The 9,921-nt window shown below is 43.1% G+C and overlaps 1 long non-coding RNA gene across 1 annotated transcript; it reads left to right on the forward strand.

Annotated features, from left to right (window-relative positions):
• The first annotated feature begins 6,424 nt into the window (after positions 1 to 6,424).
• Positions 6,425 to 9,392, forward strand: LOC123068465 (uncharacterized). Its single transcript, XR_006431767.1, has 2 exons — positions 6,425 to 6,818; positions 7,556 to 9,392. It is a non-coding gene; the product is annotated as an uncharacterized lncRNA (long non-coding RNA).
• The last annotated feature ends 529 nt before the right edge of the window (positions 9,393 to 9,921 follow it).

Raw genomic sequence — 9,921 nt, forward strand, 5'->3', positions numbered from 1 at the left:
TTTTATTTCATGTTGTATTCATACACCTTTACACAAGTTTTCATACAACAGGAATTTAGAGATTGTTTTTACATCATGATGAGTTATTACATCACGGGGTGAAAGAACCGTGGACTTGTTTCAAGTGGATGTCCATCCACTTAAAACTAATCCGCGGTTCTTTCACCCAATGATATAATAATATCATCATCATCATTATCATCATCATCATATCATTAACAACTTATCATCATAATACATCATTGTCATATAACACCTCCTCAAGATCATCGTTTTCATCAATGACATCACATAGCAAATTGGTCACTAGTTGTAATCACAAGTACTCTTCATTATCAACTCTAACACATTACCACATAATAAACATATTGTACCTCATAGGACCTACTACATTCGATTAAGACCTACTACATTTTCTAAGGTAAAATAGCAAAAAACAAGATAGCCCCTGACTCTCCATTATGGATAGCCTGTCTCCAATTCTTGCCTTTCGCTGAATGTTACTTCCAAGAACCTCCTTGCGAATGTCCATACATTTCTTCCATTCTTTGATGATCATGTGTTCGCCGGTTTTAGAAATCCGATATGCACAGGTGAGCTCCCTAGATTTACCTGGCAGTATGTTCAGAACTGAGAGGCAACCATTCAGAGACATCAGATGAGGCACACAATTCATCGGGAGTTTTGGTTGAAAAACATAATGATGTACTAGTTTTAGAAGTATGCAAAAGATGCACAGATGTCGTAATAGTAAAAAATCTTACCAGGGTATCTCTAGAGTAGTTACCGTGGTTCAACACATGCAGTAGTGGCACATATTCACCACAATTTGGAGGAGTTCGATAATAGTTATTGTAATTCTCAAGAAGAGTACAAAATGCGATCAGATGATTTTTCTCCTTATACGTTAATTCGGTGCCATCGGCGTAGTGGGTTGTATCTACCATCTTCCGCACAGTCTTTGAAGAATCAAAATAAGCTGTCAATGGAAATAAGCTATCAACTATTTTGAAATAAGCAATATAAATTAGTTAATAACTATGTTTGAGAAACTCACATAGCGGTACAATCGGAAGCGTATCAACAAGGACCCAAATATCCATATTGTCTTGCTCGATGTCAGGATCACCAAGATCCATGGTGACAATCATACCCTCATAAAAACCATACATTTTGCAAAGTGCTTCCCAATTTTGGCAACCAAAATGGGTTACGCTCTGAGCATTGCACAGATTTACTTCAAAATCCATATCATGATGGGTCCTTAGGTGTATTTTCTTTGTTTCAAAATTTTCATGGTCTTCAAAACCCATCCTCTCCAAGACAAAGCATCTTGCATGGCATGAAATAAGCTAGTCGAATTGTAAAATATGAAAATTAGACGTTGAAATAGTTGAAGTCATGCTTAATTACGAAAAACACACTTGTCGTTGTTGCGTACCATTTCAACATCGAAGGTCTCCTCGAGCTTAATGCTGAAGCGCCGATCTTCGTCCAGCTCAACGAACCTGTCGCACATACCTCGATCGTCGTGGCACTAGCTGCACTCCCCCGGGAGACCGTCATCGTTTGAGTACGACATTTCCTACGTTCATAATTCAAAGATTAAGCGTGTACATATTCTAGCACAAGTCATGCTAGAATTCACGAAAAAATGCGGCATAACCTTTGCTAAAAAAGGACATATCGAGCGCCTGAAATTTGCCGGAACGGAAATTAATCAACACTCCGGCAAAACATAGGCCACTCGGAGATGTAAACTGAACATGAATGGCCACTTGGGCAACCACATATCCTATTTGAGCAACAACACAAGATATACAAGGATATTTGGCTGGTCTCACCTCGATGTCGGAGGGGGTCGGGGACTGGGACGACGGCGGGGATGTCGGAGGGGGTCGGTGACTGGGACGACGGCGGGGATGTCGGAGGGGGTCGGTGACGGGGACGGCGGGGGTCACCTGAAACCGTATAAGTTATCACTAATACATCTCGAATAATTGCTTAAACTAAAAAAATAACAACAAATATGACATGTTCCACTAGTTTTATTAATTCAACTAGTTCTTACTAAATATAAACTTACTATAAATATAAAAAAACTAGTTCTTTCTAAAAATAAAGTAGTTCAATTAGTTATATTAATTATCTTACTAAAAATACATTAGTTCTATTAATTCAACTAGTTCAACTAGTTTATTAATTTACTTAGTAAACTAGTTCAACTACAACTAAAGTAGTTCAACTACAACTACTATTAATCATACTGCCCTAGTTAACTAGTACCATCTACTACTAAAAATCTAGTAGTAATGTGAACCCTAAATTAACACCTACTACTACTAAAAATCTAGTACTAACTAAGCAACATCTAGTACTAGCTATTAACCCTAAATTAACATCTAGTACTACTAATTATAGTACTAACTAGTGGCAGGGGGTGGGGGCGACGGAGAGGTAGCTAGGGGTGGCGAGGGCGGGATCGGGATCGGGAGGCGGCGGTGCTGGCTGGGCTCGGGTGGCGGCGGTGAGGTCGAGGGCGGTGGGAGGAGGGCTGCCGGCGACGGAGGAGGAGGGAGGGGCGGCCGCAAGCGGACGGAGGGTGTGCGAGGAGGAGAGAGGAGGGACGGAAGAAGGGGAGTACCTCGGCGGCGGACGGACAAAGGCGGCAGCGGCGGCGACGCACAACGACGGTTATCGGCATGCGGGCGAGAGTGAGAGTGTGAGTGAGAGAGAGGGTCGAGCGTGGGCGTGGGATTAAGGTAGGGATAGTTGTAGCGCGTTTGCCGAAACGCGCTACAGCTAATCTGAATAGCAGTAGCGCGGTTCATTATAGGGCGCTGCTGCTATAACTAGCGGGGGGCGAGGTCATGGCAATTAGAGCAGTAGCGCGTTTTGCGGAGGACGCGCTACTGCTATTTTCCTTTCAGCAGCGCGTTTTTCTATCACGCGCTACTGCTAAGTAGCAGTAGCGTTGTATTTTGAGCAGCGCTGCTGGTAAGTTTCTGTGTATAGGCTTTTCCCTGGTAGTGTAAAACTATATGCTAGTGGCATACATATAGAAATAACCAAGGCAACATACATGTGTATGATTGGGAAAATAAGATGGCATTGCAACAGAGCACTAGAACAGCACTTCAATGTAAAAAAACATGGTATGGCAGACAGATGAAGTATATACTGATGAATAACAATGCATAAGATATTCAGAAGCATGATGTCCAAATTAAGCAGATGGCATTGCGATAGAGTAGAATGACAATACTTGAATTTGAAAACATGTTATCATGAATGGAATAGGTACTGAAAAACAGGAAGGCATGACATATTTACATGCATGATCAGCATGCTAAGCACATGGCATTGCAACAGAGTAGATACACTCCAGGACATTATATGCATGTTGTACCCATATCACATGCCAAGTTAGAGCAAGGACCTTGTGGGGTGAAGAGGATTCATCATCTTTCTGCAAGTCTTCTGAAGAACTGCCTTTTTACATGTTCCATCATATTGGGTATCATTGACATCAAGTTTATTGGCCTTTACATTGCTCCGTGAGGTTCTTGTGGATATATCAGTGTGTGCAATTATATCTGACATGCATGGAAGACAACTAGTAGTTAGATTTATGTAAATGAGTGCCTGTAGGAGACGACATAAATAGTAGGACTGGGTTAACTAGCAGCAACATGTCTCATAAACTAAAGGGAGAACACAAATGAAAGCTACAGAATATGTATCGTTTGTACTCGAGATTAACTAGATGGCACACAAAAGTATTAAAGAACAACATAGGTAGTACTAGAAGTGGTATAATACTATAATCACCAGCCCGTGGGATAGCATTGGCTGATGGATGATAACTATGGAACAGCGTTACCTAAAGAACAAGTATCTTAGCTGAACTATGGAACAGCGTGAACTCCTGAACAAGACCCGTAAGAGATCAGCATGAATATACAGTGAAATGTGATGATCTATTTTCTGTGCTTAGATGAATAACAAAGCCATAAATGTTGCACACAAGTAAGATGAGCGTACAATCTATCTGGCTGCTATCCATAGGAGTGAGCATCATGTGCTGACTGGTCAATGGCCCTGTAGTTGTTGTGACTGTCCATGTCGGGCACGCGCATTCGATGCAGGGAACTGTTGAGTGGGGACTGTAGCTCCCTTCTGGTGTATGCTTCCCTTGTTGAAGCAGCTGCGATGAGTCGGAAGACGGTGTGTCTGAAGATGCAGATAACGCATAAAGTTAAGAACGACATATCTCTTTGATCTGAAGAAATACACTAAGAGATCAACAGCAAGGTACAAGAGTGTTCACACGTCTGTTGACTTAAGACTAAATTGGGGTCACACTATTTTATTTTATTTTGGTACTGTTCGATCTACGCTGGATGGCTTGATGGTCGTCTTGTGCCTCCCGGCTGACACTGTTCGGAATCTTCCCCAAAGAGCCAGCGACCAACCGCAGAGCAGCCTGCCTCCGTCGTCCGTGGCCCCGTCCAAAACCCCGCTCCTCGCCCCACCGCACTGTGGTGGTTGCGCCGCCCCCGGGCCAATCCACAAAGACTCCCCGTCATCCAGATCCGGCGGCGACAGTACCTTCAACCCACGCAACTCTAAAAGATAGCCATCTAAGTGCTGCTTCCGCGGCGAAGTTGCGGTCCCGCACCCTTATGTTAGACACCAGCCAACCGGCAGCCTAGGAGCTCTGCCGCCTCGAGGGGTGCTGCTTCCCATTGGGAATCGATTGGCCCAGAATAAAAATTCAGACAACTAATGCCTAAATAAAGTGATTTCAGATGAGGGTGCGACCTATCTGGCGGCATGGTGAAGTAGACAGGTCCACCTGCCGAGTCGGTGAGGCCGGCGTGGTTGCGGTGGTGACTGGCGACAGGGAAAGAGCGATGTCGCGACGGTCGACGGCTACGCGGAAGCAGCGCCAGGACTCTGGACGGATCCGAAGTTGGAGCTGCTCCGGCACCGTGAACAACGGTGGGAATGAATCGGCTCCAGTACGGTTCACGCGGCCGTCGTCGAGGCAGCACCAGCAGCACGGAGTAAGAGGCACACGGCCCACTGCACGACGGCAATTGGACAACGTCTCCGGCATTAGGGAGGAGGGCGGTTGTGAAATTGGTGCGGTGGGGGCACCATGGAGGTGGGGCTGAGGTGGGACGGCAATTGGGAGGGGAGTGGAACCATGTCTTACGGACGCATTTGTCTGAAATGTGAGTGGGAGTTACAGTTCTACTCTTGCCTATAGGCTTCTCGGCTTGGGTCTGTGTACTGAGGCTCGGGGATAGTAGAGTAACTTTGCTTCTCCCCAAATAGTGGGCGGGAGCGATTTCTGGCGAGGAGGGCGTGTTTTGAACTATAGTGGGCGCGAGCGAATTCGGGCGAGGAGAGCGTATTTTGAAATAGTGGGCGTGAGCTATTTCAGGCGAGGAGAGCGTGTTTTGCCGACCATGGTTTATGAATTATTCGGCACATGTCATTTCGGCCGAGGAGAAGGCGCGCTTGGCTGAAGTTACGAACCTACCCTCAATGTACAATGGGCAATTTATGCGTGTCCCACATAGGACGGTAATTTCGCGTCTCCCATTTATTTGCTCGGGCGAATTCCACCAAGCAGAGAGGATGTTTAACGGTTCGTTCAAATTTTGGGAGAACAAGCATCCACGTCTACCTTACCAAGTCGATTCGAATCAAATTTTGAAATATTAGCTTGCCACTTCTTTTTTAGATGGAGAGATGAGGCTCGGGAGTAATGTGTTTTTACATGCTCGTTGCTAGCGATTTACTATATGACAAATAGTTGACACACTCAAAAACGCGAATCAAACCCAAAATAAAGTATCTCGATTCAATGAACTAGCTCGTTCAGTAGGTCAAAATAGTGAACTAAATCCAAAATTGAACACCTCAATCGAGTAGCATGTTGTACAGTATTATAGTACTCCATGAACATGTTGAAAGTAAAATTAATGAACTTGTTTGATATACGCATATATCCGTTCATGTGTGGATTGCAGACAACGTGGTCTCCAATTTAAATATTTGAATGCAAGTTTATATCAGTCTTTGATGCATAAAACGCGACCTCCCCCTCTCCCGTACTCCTGTTCTCTCTCTCTCTCACTCACTCTCTCGCCGACAATCTTCAATTCTGTCGCACGCATCCGACACAAAAACCATGTTGGTCCCTCTCCCTTTCTCTCTCTCTCTCTGTGTGTGCGCGCACTACAAGAAACCTGTTAATTCATAACGGATTTCCTGTGACATTTTTAGAAACTGTCATGGATGGGCTGGTATAGCCCGGCAAGCCCGCCAAAGCCCGGCTAACTGCCCTTGCTATAAAAATCTAACCCTAACACCCTCCTCTCTCTCCCTCCGCAGCCCGCTCCCATTCCCCATAGTCTCACATCGCCCCCACCCTCCCCCTCTTCGCCTCCCTCCTCCAACAACTCGCCACCGGCCCTCCAACTCCCCTGCTCTCACCTCGCAGTTCCGGGAGCTACCAGATCCGCTGAACCCCCAACCCATCCATCCCTCTCCAACCCATGGCTAGGGTTTCGGTCTCCTTCAGATTGTTCAACCTCGCCTCACATACTCCCCCTTCCTCCCAGATCCACCAGGCTGCGCTCCTCCCATGGCATCCATGGCGCGGGTCATCCTACAACAGCTGATATGTGACGAGCGAGGCAGGGAAGAGGTGTTCCTTCTCATGATCTGCAGTGCATCTCGTGTTCCATGACGTCCTTGGAGATATGTACACGACTGCTTCAGCACGTACAACCACGGTGGTGGTAAGAGAAGGACGACCCCTTCCCTTCCTTGCTAGCTAGCTGTTCTGATTTGGGTTGGTCCAATCCGATCCAATCCTGCCATGTAGTTTGGTTGTAACATAGGAGAGGGATACCTGTAGTTGAGTTTCAGTTTGGACAGCATTTGACACACATTATTGGGGGATTTGGTTTAGTTCAGTTTGTATGTGCATTCCTAAAATTGAAAATGAAATTGGTTTGGTGTTCAATCCCCACAAACTAATCTGCAACATTTTTTATTTGACTTGTATTGCATCAGCAACTTAAATTTGTCTGTTATGTTTACCAAATCTGTAGAGGCTTGATAGATATCAATGTCACCCTACTGTTAGTTTCTTGCTCCGGGTCTTGTGGGGTTGGGGAGTGTTGGGTCCTCACTCTGCTGAGCTGCAACAAGCTGGCTGGGGGAGCAGTACTGTTTAGTAGTACATTAATGCCACCCGTCAGGTTTATACTGTTGTTTACTAGATCAAACTTGATCCATGCTCCTATTGGTATTAGGTGATCATGTAGGTCAAGTTATATTACAGCTGGATGCTTAGTTTCTTACTATCCCTGATCCATGCTCCTATAGAGTAATTTCTGGCATACACGAGGGGAAGTGCGAAATGGCTTGGTTTTGTTGATGCTTTTATTGCTTTACTAAGTACCTGTACAATTCTTCCATAAGTGAAAGAAATTTCTGAATACAGTACTTCAACAAGTGTTTTGACATTCAGTTAATTTGGCACGTGGCTATGGAACCTTGGAGGAGTTGCTCAAGTCATCACGTGGGCACAACTAGGTGTAAACAAGAGGACGGTAAAAACTAACTTCCATTTGTTGTTGATGCTTATCATACAAAAATCATACAACCCCAATCATCCTGGGATGATGTGTTTGTCTGCAATATACAGTGACTTGGTCATCATATACGCATTAGACCAACAGTGAACATATTAAAGTTAGTTGCCAAGAGCAAGTGTGCTACTACTAGTCTGCTACATAGGAGTCATTTGTGCATGCAAGTGATGTGCGTACTTGTACAGTGCTCCTCCGTAAAGGCTTGGTGGCCCTGTGCCGCAAGCTAGTGTGCTACTACAGAATGAACATTAAAGCATGCAAGTGTTTGCGCTAGCTTAGAGTGGTACAGTTTGGGTAAATACCTTACTGTTTGTGCTACACAATTGGAATGAGTGTTGGTGGTGTTAGTTTTTACTTAAGAAAATTTATCACCTACTCAATTTGTCAAGTATATACTCTTTTTTATGTGGTATTTAACGAAATTGTACCAAAATAATATGGTATATATCGAAACCTTGTCGAGGGAACATCAAGGCTTCATTACTGCCTTGATGTCTCATTCAATTATTACTTGACTTCTTAATATAGTTGTATGATTAACCCTTCTGTTTTCCCTTCTTTGGGTTTGCAAGCAACAATTTCATTGATGTTGAGTGTTTTTCGCTTATTACAGCAGAGATGGTGAATTTTGTACTATTGTATTTACAGAAATGCGTGTACATAGATTTGCAATCTGAAGGAGCGATGAAGTGAAGATTGAGTGCTTTTCTTTAAGATTAATAATAGATGGTATATTTTTTTGTTTTGATTTAAGAGTGTTTGATCTGGTACATAGTGCATTTGTTTAGTCTCAAAATTTCAGTGTTATCTCTCTATTTCTCATATTATTCACACCACGTCATTGGTGAAAGCCTGCTGAAAAGAATAATTAAACAATGGTGTGCTAAGTTAAACTAAAATGTTATGTACTAAAGGAAAAAAATGACATCTAGGTATATTCCCTTGAATGATTTACTAAATACATTTTCATGTGAGGGCTCTTTACAGAAAGTAACTGAGATCCATTTAGAAAATCATGTTAATATTTTTTTGCGTATCATTAACTAATGGTTCCATTGTTAACATTGTATTAATAATCTTGTACCCTTTTTATAATACTATCCCTCGTATTCATTTTATTGTAAAGACAATAATCAGGAAGTGGCATGTATAAAATTTCAACATTTGCTCTCTCTCTCTCAATTCCTTGTCCCATCTCATTCTGAAGTTTGGGCAGAGATAATTATTTACCTTGTATGCCATGAAGACTATGATTTATTGTAATTGGAGAATGCATGCGTTTTTCTCTTCCAACATATATTATTGTTCTTCACAATTCCCGAGTGTGGTTATATATAGATTGCTTGGAAAATCAACTAATATTGTTACTCTATTCATTTGGGAGTTAGTTGTTATAACTTACTATAATTTTGTATGTGTTGAATTTTTTGCAGGTTTGGCAATTAGTCCGTGTCACTGGAGATTGAAGCTTTTTAGCAGGAATTACTTGGGCCCGAATAGCTGCCTGGAAGTGGTGGTGTACTGTTGGAGATTAAGATAAACTAGTAGTGCATTTTAGTCATGTTTATTTGAAAATTTAAAAAATACTTATAGTGCGTTCTAGATATGCTTCTGATATTTTGATATTAAATTTTGTTTTTTGTTGGAAATCTGTAATTGTCTTGTGAATGAGTGCTATTATTTGAATGAATATAATTTGGTTGCATTTGTAAATTATTCTGCGTCAAGAAAACAAGCTGGGCAGGACAAAGATGGACATCTAATCGGTTTTACTCGAACAAAATTATTGGGCAAAACCCCTAATTGGGTTGGTCACTACATGTGCCATGCATGTTGCCTCCACGTCAGATCCACATAGATGCCATCATTGCTTCCACGTCATGTAAATCGGTGACAGATTGTTCCGTCACATCCTAGTTTGGGTCGGGCGGGCCTGGGGCAGATCCATGACGGCCAAGAATCGTCAGGGAAGGTATGATGGGAAATTCTGACGCGATATACATGACGGATTCCAAATCCGACATGGATGGGTACGCATGATAAATTTTGACTAGTCTGTGACGGACCAAGACCATCATGTATTAACAAGTTTCTTGTAGTGGTGGTGGTGGTGGGGGGGGGGTCTTTCTAGGTCTCTCTCACACACTATGTATGATACTCTAGCTAGTCCAAGCTAGATATTTTGGGTGCACTCATCGTACGCACACAAATTCCTTGGCTCTCTGCCCTTAACTCTCTCACG

This window comes from Triticum aestivum, chromosome 3B, assembly GCF_018294505.1.
Source record: "Triticum aestivum cultivar Chinese Spring chromosome 3B, IWGSC CS RefSeq v2.1, whole genome shotgun sequence".
Lineage (NCBI taxonomy): Eukaryota > Viridiplantae > Streptophyta > Magnoliopsida > Poales > Poaceae > Triticum > Triticum aestivum.